Below are 26,080 nucleotides of genomic sequence, written 5' to 3' on the forward strand. Positions count from 1 at the left end.
TTTGAAATCTTTTTTTATAAAAATAAACCACAAAAAAACAAACTGCTAATCCAGAATTCAACAAATTTACCCACGTCACAGCCAGACAATAATTAATTCACCGAACGCAATTAAAATCAACAAATCACCACCATGTTGCATTTCACATTGTTGCATTCCACGCATTCTGCCAGTTATTAGATTATGAATTTTTTTCACTTTTCGTAACCAACTTCATTTCATTTCACTTCACTTACCTGCATGCGCAACTGCACGTCGACTACAGTTACATTAATTGTGTGTCGAGTGTCAGCAAGAATAATTGTTAATGGGTCTGCTCCAATTACTCGCGGTTTCTTTATTTCGTTCGCGTATTAATATTACGTACAACGGATGAGATTTTTCTAAGTACTGCAAAACATGTGCCAATAATCTATGCCATAGACAGCGTATACGTTTAAATTACAATTACATTTCGTTACAATTACAATATTGGCTGTGTTGGTGTAGTATGCGGACATTCCAGCGGGTTGTTTACTACTCTCCGGGGCAAAAATCGACCGACTTATCTGTACCTACAAGTTTTCAGAGTAATTTATCGACTTGCACATTGCGAGATATTGCATGAAATCGCCCGTTATTGTCAAGATAATTAGTTATTGTCGGGGTAATAACATAGGACATTTTGTACTTATATACAGGGTGTTTAAAAATGAATAATTTGTTGTAATTTGAATGAAAATTTTATTTTTGTTTGTGTATTCTCTTGGTGTTTGAATTTTGACTTGAAAGTTGAAGTTACTAAGGTACTTTCAGGGAATGTGCTCGCAAGAATGCAGAAACATTAATCCGAAGCTTAATTACCGCAGGAATGGTGTCCTATGATAATATTTGTTCGGCCGGAATGCGTTTTTCTTATCACTCATTTCGTGTGCGGGCTAAATTCGCCGTTAACAAATAAATAAATGTGCCTACATAGAAATCGTAAACCCGGATGGATAAAACACGCGGCGGAATTGAGGAGTGGCTCCACAACCATAAAATTGCAAAATTCATGCATTCTCTCTGCGCGCCAGCAACACAGCTTTGCATTGACAATAATTATGAATCAAGTTTATGCGAATATTAACTCTCCAGAAAATTCTTCAACTTATACAAAACAATAATGAGTAAAATTGTATTTTTGAACAGTCAAAGTAAATTTTTGAAAGGTTTATTCATCCGAACAAAGAATGCATTGTCTCTGATGGTTGTCATTGAGGCGAAAATTCACTTTCATCGGATGACAATCATCGACCATCCTCAACAATCATCGGTAAAGCGGCGCGCGGCAAACAATAAAATCGCGCTGCGGCGCGCAATAAACAAATTCGTATAATCATAGGCCGGCCGCAACGCGCACGGGCTTATAATTTATTGTGAGCAATGCAAATTATCTCTGCCTCTATTCTTTCGCGCACCTTTCCATTACGGTAATGCGCGCGCGTCGAGAGATGACGAACTAAATCATGCAAATCGATCCGACCTTCAAAAAGAAACAAAAAACACACTCCGCAGAAAAATACATAATAACAGTATCAACATTCAAATTATTTATCAGGTCAAACCACATGAAAAAAAAAAACAACGTTGATTTTATAACCGCATGAATTCAGTTTCCTTTCGCAATTGATAAATTTTGTGGAATAAAATGATTAATGCGAGCAGTAATTATCGATGACTCAAATGACGCTTTCAGCGCACATCATCCTCGCCGGGGCTATTTATGATATTTATTATTTTATTGCACGCCTTATGATATCACGACACGATATGTGCGAGCGTGCAACGTGCAGCTGCCTTCAGTTAGACTCATTCTATTCTGTGTTTTTTTTTGTGTTGCTGGTCGTTTTAGGCCTTGCGGAGTGTTGTGAGTAAACTTTAGCAACAAAAAACACATTTGCGTAGGCGACGCGAGCACACTTTGAACATCATCGTAAAACACACTGCAAGAAATTAACCGTCATCATAATAATGATAATGAGTGAGATCATCGTTTGCTGGATGTTGGATGCTCGATGCAATTTGCTATTTTCGTAACACAACTTCAATCAGAAACTACATTTACACTCTGGCACACAGTTGTGACAAGTTGTTTGTTTGCTTTTAACTTTTTATTGTATTGATATTATTAGAATGATTGAAGTTGAATTTTTGTTTGATTTATTGATTTATTGATTAAAAATTGTATTTTTCTAGTTTAATGCCAGTTTTTCACGGTTTTGAGATACACAAAATGTTATTTTATACACGGATGGTCCAGGTCGTGACTAAACTACTTTAGTCACGGACTTTAGTCACGGTGTGTAGCATACGTCTAACTAAAAAATGTATTTTTTGTCGTTTTAAGTGTAAACCAGTCGATTTTGAGACACAAAAAGTGATACTTTAAACATAGACGGCCAAAGCCGTGACTAAAGTACTTTAGCCACGGGCTTTACTTACGTCTGACTAAAAATTGTATCTTTTGTCTTTTTGTGTGTTTAAAAGTCGATTTTATTCACCCGCGTAATTTTAGTCGTATTATTTATTCATAAAACATTGGTTTAATCAATTAGTTAGAACAACACCCTGAATACATCTCGTCATTGTGCTGATTGCTGATTAATTCATTTCCATTCTCTTGTTATTTCCGCCGGGGTATTATTTTTTAATTAAACTTGACGCGCCCGTTATTGCTTTGTGTGTTCGCTATTGTTTTTCCACCTTGGGATATTTTTTTTTATCTGGGGCAGAAACGCGTGGTTTTTTTCGGTCGACGATGACGCCGATGACTATTCTTCAATTCACGCACGATATGCGTAACTCGGTGGGAGCCGGCTGCATTAACCCTTTCTTTAGCGTCAACTCTTTTTTTTTTGCTTCGATTTTTAATTTTGTTCTACTTTTTTTCTGCATATCAAACCTCTTGGAACGTTTTTTCACCATGCATATGATTCATTATGTAAGCATCCCTTCAAAAAGCTCAAGCAACGGTACAACATATCCTCACTAGATTTTTTTAATATTTTTTTTTGCTCGAGCGTGATATTTGAACTTAACCCTCATGTGAATAAAAAAAATTAAAGAAAAAATTAAGCAAAAAATAATCTCGTGTAACAATCGAATTAAATGTGAATGGAAATTCAGTCTGCATTAATTCTTCAATATTATAATAAATTAAATTATTATCAGCCCATTTATACAGGGTGTTTTAAATTAATTTAAAAATTAATTAAATAAAAATTAAAAATAAAACTTTCTGGGTATTTCCAGATGCCAGACGACAATTGATATTTAAATGTATAAAAAATTAATTTGCAAAAACTTAACGCTCCAAAAGTGAACGGCTAATTAACGCTGTGGCGTCGATTGGTTTAACTCTTGAAGTTATTGCGTTGAGTAAATTCTATTTGCGCAGCGCGCGTTCAAACATTCAATTATTTTCGCGATAGAAAAAGCACACATTGAAAATTACACACGTTCGCGTTTAATGATTGTTGCAATCCGGTGCAGACGTCGTCGCGTCGCTGTCTGTCGTCAGGAAACGGCGCGCAATCGCGAATCCTGCAAAAGCGCTAATGACGATCTCGTCCGCAAGACGCGGCCGAGTTAATTAATTAGTTGTAAACACGCATTCGTTAATTATACCAATCAAACGTATTATAATGGCTATTAGTGGGCATCGAAATCGAGTTTGAACGTTTTTAATTGTCCGTTAATTAATGGATCATTGCTTGGGACACAAGTCGTAAAAATCTTGTGTATTTAGTGCATAAAATTATATTTTTTAAAACAGCGAAAGAAAAAATTAAATTTCTTGAGTATAAATAATGTAAAATGCAAAAATAAATTTTTTGTATAAATTTTATATGAATTTATTTGTCATTTTATTGACATTTGTTTGTATAATATTTATAACACAAAGAAAAATGTCCAAATAAAATCGACATTCATTCCTGCACATTAATTAAAATTATATTCAAATTTAAAAATATGAAAAAACTCGTTTGAATTGCTAAAAATAGCGAAAATAACGGATTAAACACCTTTCATTTTTATCGAAGCTAAAGAAGCACAGAAAAAACGCATACTGAATATAATATAATATAATATATTAAATAATAAATTATATTAAATTATATTAAACGTGAATGCAGGCAGCAGCAGCGCTTGGGTCGAGTCACAGTTCATAATTTTTTCACAATCGTCAGATGGACATTGTGCGGCAGTGGCAGCGGTATTACGACGGAGATATTCAGCGCGATATGCAAATCGGGTTTTTATGCCGCAGATGAGCACACCAAGCCGCCAACCCTTTCGCGACACGACAGACGGCACCGAGCAAAGGGGGTGCACACAACAAAAAACCCCGAAGCACAAACGTGTTTCAAATAGGGGCAAAACAACTGAAAATCGAGCGTATTATTAAAATAACAAACATACATTTATATTTATATTTATATTTGTATTTATACTTTAGACTTTTGTGTGATTTTGCTATAAATCAAATAAATTTGAATTAAAATTTATTTTTAGATTTGAAATCTTGGGTATACTTAAATAAATCGTTGATAAGTAGACTAATAATTATTATCGAAGCGTTAATAATTAGATTAGACTGACAGTGTCCAGTTATAATCTCATTATACATGAAACCTCTAGTCTCCGGCGCTAATTAAGTGTTGATGTTGTTTTACACTTTTTTATGTTCATAACTAGGTATCACTTTTTTTCCTCTTCAATTTAATTAGCAATTGTGGCAATATAAGAAAATTTTATTCATTTTTGAGCATAAAATTTAATATTTTCATATTTTTCAAAGAAATTTAATCAAAAAATTAATTTTTTGTTATAGTTTTGTTGCTAATGTTACTGCTGAGTAATTAAAATTTATTTTAGAATTATTTTATAATAATATCAAAGTTTGCAGCATGTGTGGTGTGATTGGTTTGATGCGTGATGTCCGCCCGATTAATTTCGACATGTTTGAGATGTATGACACGTTCGACACGTTCTCGAACCCAACTCGAAGCAAACTTCAAAACTACATTGGTGATATTATTATTACTACTCTCAAAAAACGGCACAAAAAATAAAATACTTGTTCAACTGTAGTCGCGATCGCAAAGAAACAGCTTTCATAACTTCATAGTCCATTACAAAGTAGTAGGTAATACAAAATGTGTGCAAATGTCGTACTTTAAGTACCTATAAGTACAAGTATAACTTAAGCTGCGATGCGAGCGAAGTGTGTGAGTAAAGTCATGTGCGAGAAAATAACGAAAACGAGGTCAGAGCGTTTTATTCGTCATTATTTTTCGTTTTCTTTCGCGTTTAATTTCTTTTCTTTTCTTGCATTGCGTACGAATCGCTCGCGTTTTTATTTTTATTTTTTTTATATAGGTAACACTTTATCGCTTTGCAATTAGCGGCGGGTTTTATGTTCGAGGCGAAATGTGCACGCGAAATGAGCGGTATTTTGAAAATTCAGCGTTTACGTAAAACGAAAACTATGCGTTTGTTAAACATAGAAGTATTTATTCTCAACTATGTGAAAATTCATGTTTAAACACAAATTTTTCTTCAATTTTTAATTTTAAATCAATCTAATCATAAAGAAAATTTAACCACAAAATATTTTTTATGTTTTGTAAAAATAAAAATAAATTTGGAATGCATACGGATTGAAAATGCATGTAAGTAATAGGTATGCACTTACATGCACAGATGGGAAACAAATTGCTCGATAATTTTTGCTCGTACATCGATATTCCTAACAAATTTCTAAACCGTTTGCATCTTGCATCTTGCCAATCGTAAGTCATGCGTTACATACTAACTGCAGCTACCATTCGGTTAGAATTTTGATTAATTCGTTCTGGATGCATGATAAATGTTAGACCAACCTCCCATATTCCATAAATTCAACATACAGAGTGTTTAAAATCATAAAACTCCTAAATATCAAAAAATAAATTCAAAACAATAATTTTCCAGTTAATTTAATATTATTTGGGCAATAATTAAATTTATATCTTCCATAACACGAAACTAACAATTTTGATGAGTCTAATGGAATATTGTTGAGTTAATTATTCAATATTCAATTATACAATTTCAATATTCAATATTCAATATTCAATAGTCAATAGCGATTTGTTGGATTCGACACGTTGTTACGACATATAGTACCTATATTCGTATCTAATGCTTGCTCACATAGTTGTACTCTACATGAACATTTTGATGAACACGATTCGTACACAACTACAATTCGACATGTTGTACGCTTGTGTTGTGAAATGAAGCAGAGGCGCAAATATTCCCTCCGAGTGCAAAACAGAACGCATTCGATCAAATCGACATGTGGCGCGAGTACATCACTCGTCCTGGGATAATTATTGAGGCTGCATGCTCGTGTTCTTTATCTTTGCGGTGCGATGGACGCCAAGGAGGTGTGCGTGTTCGATAATGCAATCACAATCAATCCATCAATGCTCGAAACCATAAACTCTCACAAGCAATATGAATTCTTTTACTCGTAGAATTATACAGTATGAAATTAGAAATAGATTTTTTTGTCTTTAGGAATACATAGGCAACCTAATAAACAACTAAATGTATAACTGGTTGCATATTTAAAGAGTTTATAGAAGTAAAAATAAGTTAGGCGTGTTTTTCGTGTTGCACACGCATCGAAACAATGAATAATAAATAATCACAAATGTAACAACCCAAATTTACTAATAAAAAATTTAATATCACAAAAATGTCACTGTCGAGCCGAAGAATCAACTTAAATTACCCAATCAATTATTTACACCCAACGAAAATCTTCTCAACGTGAGAATATTTTTATTTTATTGTCGGAATTTATATCAAGTGATGAATGACATGCATGTAATCATGACATACAAGATGAACACTTTACTTCGACACGCATCCGACATTAGTCGACACTTAAGCACTCAATTCCAAATATGCAAATGCCGCTTCCTTAAATTACCTGTTGAAACGGCCTAGAGGATCATATACGTTACTATGCCACGGATATCAACAGGACATACAGGCGGATAAAATAATGTACAAACAACTTACAAGCTGTACAGCATACACAGCGTACATTCAAGTACAACTTGTATTAATGGTTTTCAATTGACGCGTTTTGTATCGACTTAATTCTACAAATGTTAATGTAATCGTCGCGAAGAAACCCATTTCAACAATATAAATGTCGGTCATTAAAATTGCATAAATTTACCTTCTAATTTCATCTGGTGGCTTTGATTGTGTGTACATAGCAATGTAAAAATTTGAATTTCTTGTTGTGTATCGTTTGTATCAACGTATATTTTCGTATATGTCGTGGCATGCTATTAAAGGGCATCTGTTTTTCATCCGCGACGCATGCAAATGTTGAAATTGTTGTTCGTTTGTGTCGTGCATGCGATGGCATTTTTCTTATGCGCGTTTTTGGCTTCTCCGTTCGCCATCTTTCATTGTGGACGTTGCATGACGTTAAACAGACGACAAAAGACACGCCACGCACCCTAAAGTGCCCCGGAGTTTTCTTGTGAGACACTAAGGTGTATTTAGAAAATAAAACACACACGAAAAAATATGCATAGATAATTTGGTTAATAATAGCGTTCTGGTATGCATGCATAATGCAAGTGTACCTACATGAATGGGACGCAATTGCGTTACGACCGTTGGAATGAAGAAGAGAAAAAAAAAGCAGGCGGAACAATTGAACCAAAGATGGTACTTTCCTTGAAACCACTTTATCATAATGATAATCATAATGTAAAAGTTTCGACGTATTGGACGCATTGAATAGCAAATCAAGCATGAAAATAGCCTTTTGTTAGTCACACGCATTATATTATTCTAACCTCATTGGTGTTATTTTAAAAACCCATGCTCAGTTGGCTGCATACGTTGCGATGGTGTGAATAACGGTGCAAGCCAGCGGCTGATTAATAACCGTTGGGATGCAGCGTCCCTGCTGATAAATCGCTGATTAATGGCTGCCATTGTTTAAACATCGCTGCTAACCGTTTTTGGTCGCAGTGCAAAACTACCGCCAAGCATGTTAGATAAATATTTGCACTGCGATATACGATCTTATGATTAAATACGCAACCAAAGAAAGATAAATAATAAATACAAGTAAAGAAAAAATTCTCACGTTAAAAACTCAAGAGGTTTGCATCTTGCATGCATTATTCCGATTTGAATCGAACGTCAATTCAATCAATTTCAATTTGTGTGTAAGTTGTGAATTACCTACATGCAAATGATGTTTTCAGGTGTCACGCCGAGATGTGAGAAAAGTACTAGCAAAGAAATCATGGACTTCTGCACCGATGTGAACCAATGTGTAAAATGAATTACGGTACTTTGCTTATATTCACAACCCAGTGTGCAAACACACACATCGGATTTTTTTTTTCTTTTTCGTTTCACGTCACATTAGGTTACGTTTACTTTGCGTACGCTGCATTTGCATCACAAGATGAATGAACGAAGAATTGTTTTGCATATTACTGCCGCCGAGATGGACGCATTGAAATATTCAAATGAGTTTCAAGGGGTTGAAGGAGAAAAGGGTTGTAAGAGGTGTAAGAATACCAAAATACACCGCAAGGCAAGAAGAACCAAAGGGTGATTTTACTTCTTTCATCAACCGAATAATAAATATGTGTTAGTAGTACTAGTAGAGTAAGAATATAAACTTTAATTTTTATTACGAAAATTATTATTAAAGTGTGTTTTTAGAAAGTTGTTCAATTGCTCGATTTGAATAAAAATTTCTGCTGGCATGTTTAATATTAGTCATATTGTCGTAGCGAGATTGAAAAGTCGTCGATGGGAGTGGCACGACAAACACACAACACTGGCTTTTCTTCTTTCAAAGCTAAACAATGTTTACGCTCGACGTCTGATGGTTTCCTTGATTTGTGTGCACAACACTCCGTCTCGCCGTCGATTACTGTTTGCACAATTAAAGTGCCAAATCTTATTGTTAAATAATTCACTCGTAAACAAATTTTACTTGGAGTAGTAGGTATTAGTCATTAAAAAATAAAAACCGCAATGATTCACGGTGTATAATACCTATAAAAATGTTTGTAAATATTTAAATTTGTTTATTAGTTGAGGCATTTCTCATCAGATGGCGTATCTGTACAGCGTGCGACGCTCGATTGACGATGCTGTGCATGGCGTCGGCGTCGGCGACGTTCCACGCTCGACGCCGGCCATTGCCAGCGTCGCGACGCGCGCAAGCATCTCCCGCGCCACCCCTCGATATATACCGACGCCGGTGGTGCAGCGCGCACATTCCGCCCGACGTATCACACACGTAAATCCAACCACACATGTTTCATCCAACCAAAATCAAGTTAAATCTACTCCTCTGATAGGTAAAACACTTAAATTTCATAATTTGCAAAAAAACTTCAAAAAACTATAAAATTCTTTGTTTTGAAATAAATAAATTTTAATTAAGCGAATTTTATTTCTAGTTTGATTTTTACTTTCTATAAGTTACACTTTTCCGCTGTTTTTATCTAATTAATATTAATATATATGATGAAATTATTAAATGTAAAGAGAGCGAAAAGAGCAAAGACGATGTTAATTAAAATCGCGTATCGATAACGTAATTGCTCGAACAGAAAATTTTTAATTGCACCAAATTAATAACGCATCGGCGGGAATTAAGCTGTTGCGCCGTCGCTTATCAGGGCCGGATGGGCAATTAACGAGATAACTCACGACGGCGTGCACGGCTCCGGCGTACCGAAAACGCTCTCAAACGAACCGAAATGCACCATACTCTCTACTCAGTCTACACTCTACCATTTTATACCATGTGAGAGCGAAATATGCTTCAACATATTTGCGTTTTATCTGGAAATTTATACACTACACACTAAATTATGCACTTGATGTGAAACAAGTCGAAATTAAATTCAATATAAATTCTTCTTTCGATTTGAATAAATTTCACATTTTGAGAGAATTTAAATTTTTATGTGCGTAATTTATGCCGGATAAAAAACAATAAAATAACCATTTTAAAAAACAATAAAAGCAATAAAACTGTAATAGAACACGCAGTCGAATTGATATTGAATTTTTGTTGAAAAAATATAAAAATTTTGGTGATTCGTATGCGCGCCGTGACCTTTTATCGTGAGTTCCGACGATACAAGCTAATTTTTTGCACTAATTGACGTTAAATATTGCTAATGGAACAATTTCTACTCACGCGTTTCTAAAAATAAAAATAAACACAAAAATAAAGAAATATTGCAAAAATAGATGCAAAGTGAAGCTAAATTAGATTCATCCTTTTATAGAAAATCTAATTATCTTCATTACCTCGTATTATTATAGATTATGTTCCGCATTAATATATTTGACGTGTAATTATATTTCAACTTGGTATGCGAATTTGTCACGTCACTAGCATCTTACTTCCGTTATAAAACAAAACAAAATAAAAAATTTTCATTAATTTGATTATTTATGTTCCAAAGTTTGAAAAACGTGAAAATTAAAACCTAATTAACTTAGAACATGAAAAAGTACAAACAATTTGTTTAATGTTAATTAACAGTGTTAATTATTTGTTTGTTAATTCCAGCCAAAAACATCTAATGATTTTTAATTAGCTTTTTGTATAAATATTTAAATGTTTACATGATTACAACTTGCGAATGCACTTTAGATGCACCTTTTGCAATCTTTTTTTCGACTTCCATGTAGCAATTACACGTGTACGCGACGGTTAGTTCAGTTAGTTATTTATATTGCACAAGACTACAGCATGTGGAATTTACAATTCTTGTAGTGGTAAAAAGTATACAAAGAAGTCAACCGAACAGTAAAGCACTACACTACACTACACAACAACGTTTCAATGTTTCAATGATCGTGAAATACTTTCTTTCGCGCAGGTTTGCGCGCTGAAAAAAAACTCTTACGTAGAAGTAGAACAGAACGTGAGACGCAAATGAGCGGCTTAAAAATATACGCTGCGACAACGGCAATGCAGCAGCAGCCAGCTTGCAACGAGAAGAGATTCGGGGAACACGCAACAAGCTGCAAGCAGGAGGAAAGAGTTATAGAACCGGCGCGATCGGTTGCTTAAAGAACTCAGGAAACCAGCCGCCAGCAGAGTGCAAAGACTAAAGAGCACGAAAAATGCGTTCGAAACAAAAGTTTACTTGTGTCAAACAGAAAAGTACTTGTGTTTCTCTCGTGGTGCATTATTGTTTAACTACCGTTTTGCTCTGCGTAGTCGTAAAACTTAATTTTACCAAGTGTTACCAAAGAAATTTAACTCGAACCTACACAAAAATAACCTTAAAATTACCAAAAATTAATTCTAAACTTTTCAACACTAGATGTCGCTGTTTTTGTTTGCAAAATTTTTAAAAATAATAAAATTTGTTTTTTTTTTAATATTTAGTGTTGTTATTGTGACACTTATTATAATAAACAGTAACACATGGTTTTCCATTCATTGGCAACATGGCAAAGAACATGTCGCCCATTCTCTGAGGGCATATTCAAGATTTTCGAGTACCAGTTTTTCGGCTGGCGTTGTGCGTTGTGTTTGTTTGTTCGGCGAGCGCTCTTGATACTTTATTTATTTATTTTAAAGATTTCGAATGCGTTGCACAACGGCCGCACTTGAAAATCGTTAAAATTAAATGCGCGCCCAAGAAGTTCTCGTAATGAAAGGCCCACATATGCAGCGCATTCATCCACAGTTTCTCACAGTAGTTCATTATTTTCTACTTGAAGATAACTCTTCAAGATAACACTTAAATTAAATTAAATTCGAAAAAACTACACATCAATAGAATCAATTGATTATTGTATTTCAATGCACTAAGAGCAAAATCATTTAGTTTACATAATGACCAACAGATGGCGATGGTAGTTTAAGTTTTATTTTGTGTAATTTTTATGTAAAAATGATTAAATCCTTAATTTTTTGATTTATCTACGTCCTGTAGAGCAGAATTTGTGTTAAAACGTGAAAAAATATCAAAAAACGAAAAAGTTAAAGCAAAAATTGTGTTTTTTTCGATAAGGTTATGTTCGCTGTTCGATTTCGAACGCAATTATACCGGAGTTGATGTGTAACATTACAAATTTACACGTTTTCTCGGCGAGTCCGAGTGATCACACGTTGCGATACTAATTCGCACTCAACGCGCACCATTTGCTTACAAATGCATGGACGCTCGCCGACGATCGTGCGCGCTTAAGTCGTCGGAGTTGATAGCGCGCATCGAAAAATGAGCATCATAATATAAAGCCAGGAATCGTACGATCCGTACGATTTCATACGTGCTCCATGAATCATGCCGGTTCAGCAAACGGAGTCACGATGTTCGCGCTGAACTTCTCGCCCGCTTACAACCGCTCGTCGCCGATGTTTTCCTCCTTGGTCCGGAAGATGGAAAAGGCGGCGAAGGAACGGCGCGCACGATCGCGTTCGCGGATTACCATTAATAACGATTCTAATCCGAGCCGAACGCACGGATTCACATGTTCCGAATTCGATTCACATGTCGTGGATGGCTTTTTTCTTCGTTTTCTTTTCAAAAAACCGAAAGCTAATAATCTTAAGCTAGATAAATCTTAAGTCTGATTGATTCGTTGATGTAAATTACTAAACTGTAAATCGTATTTTCAAAAAGGGAGATTGAAACTTTAAAAAATTTAATTTTTAAATAAATTTTTACCAAAAAATCAGAATTTTTGTTTCTAAAGATTAAAAAAATGTAAAAATAATTATCCATAGGCAAGATTTCTTTTAATTAAACATCTGAGCAATTAATTTCATTTAAACACGGCAGAGAAACAAATACAATAATTAACAGTTCGTTAAAATTCTATCAGTATTCTATCGTTTCTCATTTTTCTTAATCAATACCCAAGAATCATACGCCGGCAGAAACTCTCGTACGGCCAACGCAATTACGGCCTCAACAATTAGACACAATTTGTAGTTGTTAAACACAGAACGCGCTATTAACTCCATTAGCTTAATGACGATAATCGTCGTGGCGCTGAATTTTCGCCATAAAAATGTATTAAATGATTCACGAAATTGAAGCCGGTAACGAATGGGAACTTTCAACTCTGCGCACTCGAATCTCGTACGTTTTATATAGTTCTATATGCGAAGGCCCGAAGCTGAGAATTCATGTTAAAACAAGCACACACGACAAGTCGGCGAGCGAGTAACGAGCAACAAGTATTGCTAATATCACCATCCACGGTGGATGCCGAGTTGGAGTTGTTGCGAGAGGTTTTTTTTTCAACGCTCGCGACTCGCCTTTATGAAATTAGTTGTAATAAGTATAAACAAGTATAAATTGCTTCTTCTGGACAGACAGCAATATGAGTGTAGCGAGAAAATTCCAGGAATGCATTTAATTGCAAATAAAAGTAAAAATTTCTTTTAAATTAGGTTATGAACGTCACAAATTTAAAAATACAAATAATTTTGATATTTTTAGATTAATCTCAGTGCCGAATAATGGAATAATCAAGAAAAAACTTTAAAAATCCATTAAAAAATTGAGAAATTGAAAAAAATTATTTTTTTCTTTGAGGTTATGTTAGAAAATATTTAATTTAATGATTTATTGAAAAAATTTATCAATATTAGTAATATCCGATTAATTTTTACTAAAAATTTAACATATTGATACAAAATTAATTATTTTGATCACCCTGTGTATCCTACATTGAAACGTTGAAACAAACAGCAAGTTTTCAAAGCGAAATTGCTCTAATTACATTGAAAAACGTCCACGAGCATCATACACATCACATTAACGCTATACATTACATTTTAACAAAGTCAACGATAAATTTCAACTTACAACACAAAAAACCCACCGCTAAACACTCGGTATACGCGCAAAAATACTTGTCCCATGTCGTCCGACTAAATGCAGCATGTATTTCGTCCGCGACGCGCATGAATCAAACGGCACACGGAAAAATGACACCGAAATGCCACTAAGGACGCTACCGCCAAAGAATGCAACAATGTTGTGCGCTGCCGTGATAAGTGTGTTTTCATGTGTGCGCCGCTCTAGAAACGCTCGCACGAAACCGGTAAAGAATGGGCGCGCACAAGAATGCGCCGCATGCGAATGCTGAACTTGGACTTGGACTCGTGGACGTTTTAATATGATGATGTGCGACGCTTCTCGGAATTGCTAATTCGAAATTAGCTATCAAGCAGCACACGAGTGGCGTGCCAAAGCAAAGAGCACATCGCGAAATAACAAGCGCAACACACACTTGCAATAAACAATGATGATCGCGGGGAAATTGCCATGCGATTTTGCAGAAATGATCAAAAATAATGAAGTAAATTGTTGGCGAACGCAAGACGGAAGCCGCGCGCGCATGTTATCATACTAATTAAAGCACGTTTATAAACAATCACCATCTGCGTTTAGTGAGGTTGGAAAATGTGTTGTGCGCTTTGAGGTTAGGTTTCGGTCGCTCTTCGTCGCGGTTACGCATCTCACGCACGCATTCTTCGCTCGTTCCTGCGGTCGTTCTGCGGACGACGTGAAATTTGAGTCGGGTTGTTGTGTTTCGTCACCCTGCGCATTCCTGCGCTTATTAGCATGTCTAATTAATGTAACCGCAACTGCGCATAACGTGTGCAACGTGCAACACCGCACGAGTGTCAGATTATAGTAAATCTGACGTCATTTTTCGGATAATTTTTTCGTTAAAAACCATTAAATCGCTGTTTGGATGCGCGGAAATTGCAAAACGCGCTGTCATCGCAAACAATTCGAATAAAATTTCGAATTTCGTCATTTCGCAATGTCGAAAGTACGAAACATTTGCATTCGCACTCCTCGGTGTGTGTGTGTGAAATGAAATAAAAATCGAAAACCATTTGAATAGGTATTTCTGACATGACATTGTATTCAAAAAAACGACGCTGTTTCCATTGATTCGCAGAAAAAAATACTAAGTGTCTGGCAATAAATCAACGTTTGATGTGTCTGCGAAGTATACAGGCATAGAATTGCGTTAGTAAACGAGCTCGTTGTTCGCAGAATATGTGACACCATGTGTTAAGTTGAGTTAACTTAAGTTGGCATACGAGTAAAGTAATGTTAACAATATTAGCAGCTTTCTCCATTGTGCGATGACACGACTTGCGTCTATGACTCATCAACGCGAGAACGTTTATTATAATATTCAATTGGATGCATTGTGGACGCGAATTTACATTAAAAATATAAAAATACAACTTACCCAATATTGATTAACCTTAAAAACCGCTCGAATGCAGCGCGAAACATGAATTCTGCATACAATTCAGATAAAACACTACAAGCACGTCGAGTAAATTGCATGTTTAGTACCGAATGTTTAAAATTTCAAAGCGCGGTTTGATAACGTTTAATTTATACCGGATGTTGGTTTATTATAACACTAATCGTACTTCCACTAATGCACAAATGCGTGGTGTGGTTGTTGTGGTGCATTTTAGGTTGCATAACGTCATCAGCAGTTTTATATTTGAATATAAGTCAGGCGAGATTGATTTGCGAGGCTAGAAACGTACACCGGCAGAAATCTTACGCGATAACGCAATGTTTATTTGCACCGGATGCGTGCGCGCGCATAAAATGCACCACACTACACTTACGTAATCGTCCGGCGTGCGAGCGCCGATTTGAATCGGAATCGAAATCGAATCGATTTCGTTTCTTTACCTTTCGCCACACTCTGATAATTCAGATAATTTGCGAATATTGTTGAATTCAACCCGGCAGCATTAATTTGTCTTGTAACGTTGATTTCTCGACGCGTTTCGCAAGCACGCTGCGATTGCGAAAAATCGCATGACGACGGCCAGTTTCCGCGCATGCGAAAATTTTATGAATTGGCACACGACATGCAGCGGTCAAGCAACTTATTTGCACATAACCCCAAAAAATACAGCAAGGAAACATTCAAAGAAGCTTTGATTCTATGTCCATACACTTACACATACGGATTTTATTATATCAAATATCTATAGCGCTACTATCCACAGATTTGTCGAGGCAGCGAGCACCGAGTAATTTTTAGCACGGCGCTCGTCGTCGTCGTCGCCGCCGTCGGTGCGCGAGATAAGATATGCATGATTTATAATCCGTCGAGCGTTCCCGAACGTTTCGCTGCATAAATTAATTTAACTAGTTCTTTATGGCCGCAGCGCTTGTAGTCGGCGACGCTGTGTGTTATTTATTTTTGCACCGCACAAAACTATCCGGTGCTACAAAGTACTTACGAATGCCCCGACTCCTCCTGAAGCAAAGGGTTAAGATCCAGATTAACCAAGTTGAAGAATATAAATGATTTTTACGACTTGTTTTTATCAGCGTTTCAAAGTTTTTAAGCTACAAAATAAGAAAATGCAACAAATCACATGAAAAACTTGCGAATACTTACTTAAATTCGTGTTAAGATATTATAAATGTTAATTTTCAAGCGTTTATCGCTGATTTTTTGTTCGGTTTCTTCTGAATTTCGCATAAAATTAGCTGTTTGTTTTTCTGCGAACTCCAACTCCGTTTGTTTGTGTGTTTGCACTTAATGTACTTAGTGTTTGTTGATTGTATTAAACAATTCTCGATAGCACGCCATCGTGCTGCAACGTTGGTTGACTTGTTCACCACACTGATAAAAATAACTATTATCATCGTTCAATACACTGTGTTCACACGAGGTTACCTCACGTGTAAATATTCTATGTGTATTGTGGGTGGCCTATGTTATGTGAAACATGTGGTAGAAGTTAATATTATGCACAATCTTGCTAATAAAAAGCAAAAGAAAGTCGACATGCTAATCCCCAGTTTTCTGGACATCGTTCGCGGAAAACAAACTCGACGTGGACGGGCGTTAAACGCCGCCGCGTACGCGAATGACGAATAATAGAAAATATTCTAACAAGCAGTAAAAATGTTTGATTAACGAGCGAGATCCGAGCGGACGACGCTTTGCACGAATTTCGCATTTTAACGAATATAAATCGTGCGTTGGCATGTTCGCCACTACAAGCAGCCACGACGCCAGGGAATTTAATTTTTATTTTACGTTTTCTATAATACGCGCGAGGAGCGTTAGTTGCTGGTTAGTCGGTTTGCCGGTTTTCTTTTCATGTCGGCTCGCATGTCGGATTATCGTCGGCGGCGAAAACAAAATAGTGGAAAATTTGTATTTGCATACGGGGCGATAAAACCCCTCACACTCACACAGAGAGAAAAAAAAACATACTGAAGCAGTAATCAAACACGTAATTGTAATTATACGGCGACGCTGCATTGGAAATGCAACCAAATTAAAACTAATTAAAAGATAGCTAATAACAAATGATATGTTATTAACCAATTTGCATTGAAATTCATACATTTCACCCGGGACGCTACAGTTCGTATCGAAATTGGTTAAAAATACGAAAAAAACGTTGTGTACAGCCGTAGGCTTATAAAAAACACCGGCGTGGTGTATAATTAAATAAGTCAAGAGAGATATGTGTGTTTACGTTGCGCGTTCGGGGCATCGTCATTAAACCAGCAACCAGCAAAGCAATTCTTGTTAACGTGGAAAATTATAACCCCTCCGGTGGATGGGTGCGCGCTACACAGCTACATTAATTACAACTTTGCAACAATCCGATGCGTGTGTTACAATTACGAAGAGAATTCTTTTCGAATCAAAATTCTACACGTGTTTTCGTATAAAAATTCCAAAAATAACATTTTACCAGTGATAATATGTGATAATAATTTAACAACAAAGAATATGATTGTATACTTTGTAAATTATGCTTGCCGAACATTGTTTTAATTATTAATTACCTACTTAAACATGAATTACGGCGACAGTTAACAAGCGCACGCCATTATTGTCAATTTTATTATGATACGCAATTCCGTCTACAAACGAAATACAAACGTCATTTTAATTATAATTAACGAACGCATTCGTAATTTAGGCTTTCATAATTAAGACCCATTATATTTTACGTTAATGGCGTGTTTATTTTGTATTTTATTATTATTTTATTTATTTTATTATTTTTTAAATCATTAGAAGAGCCGAACAACTCATCCGTTGGCATTTTAAGTCATTTGATAGAATAATTAGAAACATTTTAATTGTATTGCAATTATAATTAATACGAAAATAATCTGTCAAGTTATTAATAAAAACATTTATATTTTTAGCTTTACTTTTAATTAAAATATTTAACTTTACGTAAGTGGTTGATAATTTCCATGGATTTCCCAGGTTGTAATAGTTTGCATTTTATTTATTGACGTTTGTTTCGAGAATGCCGCACTAAATGAATGGGTAACTCGTCCAAGTGCACATTAAGCAAATAAAATAAATATAAAGCAAAACGAATTAATATGCAAGTAGATATGTACTTACCGACTACTGAAAACTTTAAATTATTACTGAGCGAGTTTAAACAGGCTTTACGCAAGTTTTTACCTCGTTTCCTTTGTTAATAAACAATAAAGATAATAAGTATCATTGTAAACATATTGTAAAAGTTGTTGTGGATGGAAATACCGCGTTTTGCGTTTTTTTTTATTATTGTTGTTGTCATAGTTAATTTCTAACGTGCTGAATTTCCCCACGATTGCAATTTCGAATTCCCCACTGGTCATCCCAGTAATTACGTCATAGGATACAAGAGCCTCCTCCTCGTATATCATATCAGGCGCGTAATAATAGCAATTTCATGCGCAACTCAAGATGCGAGCGCACAAAACAAATGAAAACCCTTTTAAAATTGCTAACATGCCAACATGCTACTACTCGTATACGATAACAATATTATAGGTTATTACTACGCAACTTGCATTCACATTCACATATTATACAAGAATATTAATAGAAATTATTTTTTTCTGTAAAAGAATAAATTGATTTTTTTCTATTTTTTTGATGATGTGATGAAATTTGGAAGATCCAAGAGCACGGTATGAAGTTCCTACAAATGTGAAAATCACGTAGGAACTCTATACCTCGCTAGTGGTCAACCACAAAAATGTGAAACTCGTCTTCAGTCTTCAGTCGGTTGGCTCGGTTGCTGGAAGTTTAATCGGCGAGCGAGCGTACGATGTGGTCTCTCGGCGTGTCTCCCAGCGAAGAACATCATCGAAAATGGTAAAATACTAGCCGGACCGGTATTCCTTCTTCAGTATTCTTCCTTCCTTCACGATTCACGAACCGGCCGCGCCGCGTGCGTGTGCATTTTTACATTTCTTCAAAACCCTTCTCTCTTCAAGTCTATAGTCAAGGGTACCAAAATGCAATTTTAGATTTTTCGTACGAATCAGAAAGTTGTTTCTATTCGTATGATGGTAATATCATCACGTAGGTGAACAAAAATTGGTCGGTCTATAATTTCGTGCGTTTTTTAGATACCTTCTCCTTGAGGCAACGAAAAAAAACCGTCCGAAACAATCTCCGCGCTTATATTACATTTATCTGACTATTTCGAATGTCTGGGCAAGTTTATTGCGGTCTATAACCATTTTTTAAATGCTCCCAGTGAGTTGAGGACCCTTCAGAACTACCTGCTCGAAAAAAGTTGCCCGCTGAGAAAAAATACCATAAAGAACTATAAAAGAAAGTCGAGTTTGATGTTCATAACTTTTTTCTACGTTCGTAATCTCATTCAATGAGAAAATAAATTTTTTTTCAATAAAAAATCACGCACCGCTTTGCAGATGTTTTACCTCCCGGTGGCTTAATTGAGAATTACGCCGAACAATTAACGACTTTGAAAGCAAAACGTTGCGAATCGCATAAAAATCGGTAGTTAATAAGTTAATTGTCCACTTCCTGACTTTCTCAATCCGGCTCGCAAAAGTAGTGTGCGTCCCATTTAAAATAATTACCAACTGTGATTAAAATTTCGTCGTGTAAAAATCGTCGTTTTCTTTCGATTGTCTGCAACATGTCGTTAGTATGTCCGCGCCCTGTCGTTAAACATCTAGCGGTTAATTTTATTAACCATAAAACTAGAAAGAAGAAAAAATACTATCGAATAAAATAAAATAAAACAACTTTAGAAGCCTGGTAGAAGTAGAAAATATTTTCCGTTGATATAAAACATCCAGTCACCAATTAGTTGTTTCTTTGTTGTGTGGCTCCGCCGAAGAGCTGTTTTATTGTCGACGCAGGAAGCGATTAATTCGGGCATTTGTTTCAACGTGTCGATTTGACAAATGGCGCAAATTTACGACCAGTGTCGCCGCCTGGTGTGACGTCATTGTCATTTTTTACGGCGGCGATGCGAGAAAATTGAAGATTACTAAAGCTTCCCGATTCGACGGGAACGTCGGCACGGGATCAGTACGAAATCCCTTCATTTCGTTCAGTACTACTTGTATTCTCATTTCGAGCATGCACATTGTAATTCAACATTGTAATTTACATCTTCCTCTACGCAGGATAGACTTTCGAGTGCGTGTGTGGTATCTGTGCTTGTACTGAGGGGGATTCCAGATTTTATTTTGGAAGATTTTGATGGTTTTGAAGCGAGGGCGATGCGATGTCGGCCTGTCGGCCAATTAGCTCGGCGCTTACGTGCATGCATGTGTGCAGAAAAACGATCCAAACATCAATCCACCCTCCGAGGGAGGAGATACACCCTTTTCAAATTTTTACGCTCACAATTCACTAATTTAACTAACAAAAAAGACAAAACTATTAAAAAAAAACGACAATTCCAATGCGTTTTTACGTTTTTTTAAATTTTTTGATAAAAAATTTAAATAATTAAGTAGAAAATTAATGTTTTAGTAGTATTATCATATAGTTCTGTAGTCATCCCTCACCCTACGAGTGTGCAACCCTCTGAAAAGTGGGAGTCATGCTCTTCATACGCCTCGCAACTCATTTCGATAATCTATTTCTGCGTTTCGTTGTATGTTACGCATGCATGAACAGAAGCAGGGTGCGTTGGGGTTCGCGAATTATCGCCATGACGAACACAGAACACACCCCCTCTCTCAATCCACCCGACATTTTGATTTTGTTTACACATTTAGCATCGAATAATCAATAATTAACTAAACTGCTGCTGCTGCGTGAGTGTGTGTGTGGTATTCTATGAAATATTTTTTACGTTTTCTCGCTCTCGCCGCTGATGTAATGGTGACGTGACGCACATGCTCGTTTGTATTTTATTTTTAATTAACGTATGGAACGTCGCGGCACTGCCCATAATAATATTCTTTACGATACGTGGTGCTGTGCGCGCTCGGCAAACACCCAACGAGCCAGCCAGCCCCGGCACACACGAAAATTAATTAATAATTCATTGGGTTTGTGTTAGTGCTGGTTGGTCGGGCTGTGCTTAATAAGTTTTATTCGTCGGACGCGCATTACGGCCGAGTGCCCGCGTGCGACTATCGAACGGAACGCTAAACAGGAGAAAATCCAAAAAAAAAAAGAAGAAGAAAAACAACGCATTTACAACCCTATCATGAGTATTATTTAACTAAAGAATGTTCTATGTGACAAATCGTGCAGAATCGGCGCGCCTCGAAAACCCGGCGATAAAAATAGCCATGACTAGCCTGACTTAAAACAGGATATGTTAATTTACACATTATGTACGTGTAATTATTTCGACTTGTGACCCGAACATTTTTACCGAATAACATCTACACCACAGCCGAAAAATAAAAATTTAAAAAAAACGTCAATATTTCACTCACTCATCATATTATATTGTTATTGTTAATTAGCACGTTATTGTGCATAATGTAATTACCATGTGTATGTGTGTGTATGCCATACTCTGGACTAGAAAGAAAAAAAAAACGATAAATTATGCGCTGCATTAATTTTCCATGCGATAATGAACGTTCATTAGGTCACCCGCTTCGACGGCGCGCTTGAAAAATGAGCATTTTCCATCGCTTCCAGTTAATACTCCTCGCCGGAGCAGCCAACGAGTTTAAAAAGTAATTGCAATAATAATGACCGACGCTGCCAGAGGTGCGGAGTGACTAACTGACTCACGCTTCCTTCGTGCGAGAGCGCATCGAACATAACCTAGAAACCTATCAACATCCCGTAACGTTGTCTTCGATCACGAGAAGCACGACCGGTGATAGGCCGATCACGACTCGTCACTGCGTGATTTTCTTGCCCCCGAATTAAGAAAATTGATTTTAACTCTTTTCTAAAATACAAAAAATGTTATTGTATGTTTGGTTGCCTACGATTACGAGGTTGGAATTTAGATAAACCCGTTTGTTCCAGGTATACCTGCTTAGACCTTATCGTCGGTGCACACATTGCGCAACGATCCTCGGCTTTTTTTTTCATCCTCTCACCGCCTTTGAGCCTTTTAAATGCCGCGTAATATATTTGAATTTTATGGTAAATATTTAACGAATTCTTTTTTCAACGTTTTCAATGCCGGCGCGCATCTCGCATTCAAAGAGGTGAAAAAAAAAACACATTCACGTCGTCTCTTCGCAGGACAAATATTTTCATGACTTGACTTGACTGTTGGCACATCACACACTCGGAGAGTTTTATTTTATTATTCTAACTAGCTTATTTGTTCGCGACGCTAGCGAGTCATTTAGTAATTTTCGTAATTACGCACACACATACGCTGAAAATAATGCGACAATTAAATTTAATGAAAACTAATTAAAATTGAATTAATTGCAGACCGGCAAAGTTCACCTGTCACATTGTCACATTATCTGGCGATTTTTTCTTCTATCTGCGCGCAGACACGTTTATAAACGTAACATTATCTCCGGTGATGGTAATAAAAACCCCGTAAAATGGAAATGGAAAGATAAGAGAGGTGTCTAGCACTTGGAGCGCAAAGTTTAAACTTTTAACTTCAAACTTAAGACCGGTTTAAATTACATTTTACATTTTACACAATTTCTGCGTCGCCATCGTTAGGATAACTTTGAAACTCTTTTAGTGGAGAGTCCTCTTTTCATTGGCGTCTTTCATGCGCGACGCGTATAATAGTTTTTTTGAAGCCGCTGATAAAATATGCAACAGCAAAATGCCGATGAAAAATTATAGCCGGGCACTGTTCATATTCAAATGTGTTGCCGAATGTGAATTTGAATATTTAAAGCATAAATCACGGGCTCATTCAGGTACAGCCAGCATATTCCCGTAATCGGCGTAATCCAGGTAATGATTCTACCTTTTACCTTGGGTATTGATAGCGCGACCTTTTAAAAGCGTGACCCTTTCTCTCCGGAGCTAATGCATTGCCGATGTGAAATGGAATTTTGTGTTTCAACCCTTTCGATGATTCAGTTTTTCAGACGTTGTGTGTGAATGCGTTGTGTACACTACACACTACATTCTGTCTGCCTCGACGTTTCACCCCTTTTTTTGTGTCATGCACACGGCATTGTTATGCGTGCCGAGTTGCCCACGGTAGCGCTTTTGCATATCATTAACGTTTTTCGGAAGCGTGCGCGACGGATATGCGGATGCATGCGTGCGCATTATTTTTCATAATGCACGCACAATACCTACTACACAGCAAGCAGAGGAAAAAAAAAACAGCAGTCGTTTTTCGTTAACAATAGAAACGCAATGAGAAATTGAAATTGAAATGGAAATAACAAGCGACGAGTTTTGCTTGGCTTGGCTTGTGTGAGCAAATATTGAATTGCTGGAAATTGAACGCGCAAGTCAAATAAATAATTATCGCGAGACCGGCTTCTGGCCTTTGCTGGCCTTGAAATTTACTCACTTACAACTCACAGAACAACTTTAGACTTCATAAAACAACTTGCGCTTATCCAGAAATTAATAACTTCGGTTTAATGACTGTGAAACAAACAGAAATTGATTATCACATGACGAACGCACGCGCGAAAGTCGTCGTCGGCGTTTATCAGCCAGACGACATGTCGACGATCGCAATTGTCAGCGTATCGTATGTGTATGTGTACATAATTCAAGTTCACATTTGTGTACAGAGCGTCGTGGTGTTGCCAGACCAGACGGCGCAAAACGAACAAAAAAAAACTATTTCAAGAGGAGACATCTCCAGGCGCGGCGGTTGACGACGAGAACAATTATTATTAATCGTGTTGATTGTCGATAATAATAGGGCTATTATTAGCTCAAGTGAGTAGAATTTTCGGAATTTGTGGTTTTCGCAATTTGTGCACTTGTAGAATTTTTTTTGTTTTCACAACTTCCTTTTTTGATAGTAGCACCACACTTGGAAGCTTTTGATTTTTATTTGGCTCACTTTGTGAGTGTTGCGGTTTTAAGTTGCCGACGGCCCGGATAATAGCACCGCTATTGTGCCGGTGAATTCGTGTGGCGCTTTTTTTTTGCTTCCTTTATTTGATTTCGTTCTTTATACCCCCAATAATAGGTAAGTACAGTCGCATTGTAAAAGTGTAGTGTTACACTGCATCATAAAGTTGTCGAAAGCTCAAAAGTCAAAAATAGCCGCAATAAAACCTTTTAATACCGTGTTGGTTTTCATGGCGCAATAATCGCAATAAAAATGTAGAATTAAAAATCACTTACGCTGAACGCCCTCGTGAAAAAAACAACAACGAAGAACTGCCGCCGATGGTGAACTTTTTCTTGCTGCATGCGTTGTGAACGTTTAAGTTTGCTTGGTTTAATTTTAAAACTTTGCTTTAATCACCAAGTCATGAAGTTAAATCTCACTTCACTGTAATTTATCTTTTCACTTTTTGCTCCGCGTAGTTGTTGTGCGTTGCGTCGCGATGCAAAAAAATTTTATTCGCCGCACGTTGCGCTTTGAAGTCGTAGAGCTCGCGAAGAGAGAGGCTGGAAGTTGAAGTCCGAACGCAGTCGTCGTCGCTTTGATGTCATCAAAGTGCCGCGCGCCGACTGGCGTGCCGATGAAGTCAGGTGCGTTATATTTCTTCCAAGTCCCCGTGCGCCGATGGAAGACACACGCCGGTGTTGCTCGGGCGATTGCTAGCGGTGTCTTCGAGAGCGCGCCAAGCACTAAACCGCGAGCGGAGGAACTCCGACTCCGACGCGCGGTGTCTTGAAGAGAGCGCGGTGCGCTTGGGCACTTGCGCGCCCGCCGACAAGACGCCGTGAGGGCAGCGCGGCGGTGGTGGTGGTGGTGGAGGGCACACCGGTGTCGTGGTGGGGGGACTCGACGTGTGTGTGCGCATGTGTGGCAACTCGGCGTGCGACGCATGTGTGAGTGTAGACAATTCGGTGGGGAGAGCAATTTCTCCTTCGAAACCTCCGACTATCTGGAAACAGAAAAAAAGAAAGAAAACGTCATTCTTATTACTTTTACTTGGCACAACTAAAATTTTACTACAACTCCACATAATTTAACAAGCATTAAACTAGTTTTTATTAAATTTTATTCAGCAAAACTTAATTCTATAATCGACTTACCAACAAAAAAATGATTGATGTCCTCACAGGAAAAAATATTCACAAAACTTCCGAACTTCACATTTTCGCGTAATACTCGCAGTCTAAACTCTACTAACTCTACTAAATACTAAACAACTCTCGAGCGCTCTGGCAGTATCACTGGTGCTGGTGTAGCGCGGAGCGATCGTGGACGTCAAGTGCACGTTTCCCTCCACAGTTGCGCGACTCGCGAGCTTCCGTCATGCGCCCCCCACGACACCGCCGCCCTCGACCGCACTGCACATGCACACGCACGAACACCAAATGCACTCACTCTTCTAACAACACTAGCTAGCGCCTAGCTCTCTACTAGTGCGTGTATGAGTGTGTCGATGGGAAATTTGTGTCCCCCACGAAAACTCCGCCTCGCACGGCGCACGAGCGACTGATGAAAAACGCGGCGAAAAACCACGCCTCGTTTTGCACACTCCGGTACACTCCGCACGCATACTAAACTGCCGATGTAGGGGAATCACGCGAGCGGTAGTTTAGAGTGGGGACAGCGAGAGCTTTCGACAGCGCGGAACGCAACCAGTCCAAGCAGCAGTCGCCACCT

The 26,080-nt window shown here is 37.2% G+C and overlaps 1 protein-coding gene and 1 long non-coding RNA gene across 15 annotated transcripts in view; both read right to left on the bottom strand.

Annotated features, from left to right (window-relative positions):
- Window positions 1–20,889, bottom strand: part of LOC135793344 (uncharacterized) — a 127,006-nt gene extending 106,117 nt beyond the window's left edge. For 9 of the 14 annotated variants that reach the window (XR_010548619.1, XR_010548623.1, XR_010548622.1 and 6 more), the window contains exons 1-2: window positions 16,516–16,753; window positions 16,355–16,463 (exon numbers count right to left, since the gene is read on the bottom strand). The gene's annotated coding sequence lies outside the window, so the exon portion shown is untranslated. Of the gene's footprint in view, window positions 1–15,330; window positions 15,657–16,354; window positions 16,464–16,515; window positions 16,757–18,504 lie in introns of those variants that run through there. The other 5 variants (XM_065304265.1, XM_065304264.1, XM_065304263.1 and 2 more) reach the window with 2 other exon arrangements.
- Window positions 20,890–22,498: 1,609 nt separating this feature from the next.
- Window positions 22,499–25,638, bottom strand: LOC135793584 (uncharacterized). The gene is made up of 2 exons (XR_010548655.1): window positions 25,504–25,638; window positions 22,499–25,352 (listed from the first exon to the last, which is right to left on the bottom strand). It is a non-coding gene; the product is annotated as an uncharacterized lncRNA (long non-coding RNA).
- Between the last annotated feature and the right edge of the window lie 442 nt (window positions 25,639–26,080).

The sequence above is a fragment of the Atheta coriaria genome, unplaced genomic scaffold (genome assembly GCF_025399875.1).
Source record: "Atheta coriaria isolate IRGN ID8LTWV9N9 unplaced genomic scaffold, Caltech_Dcor_3.1 hic_scaffold_6_pilon, whole genome shotgun sequence".
In the NCBI taxonomy this organism is placed as follows: domain Eukaryota; kingdom Metazoa; phylum Arthropoda; class Insecta; order Coleoptera; family Staphylinidae; genus Dalotia; species Dalotia coriaria.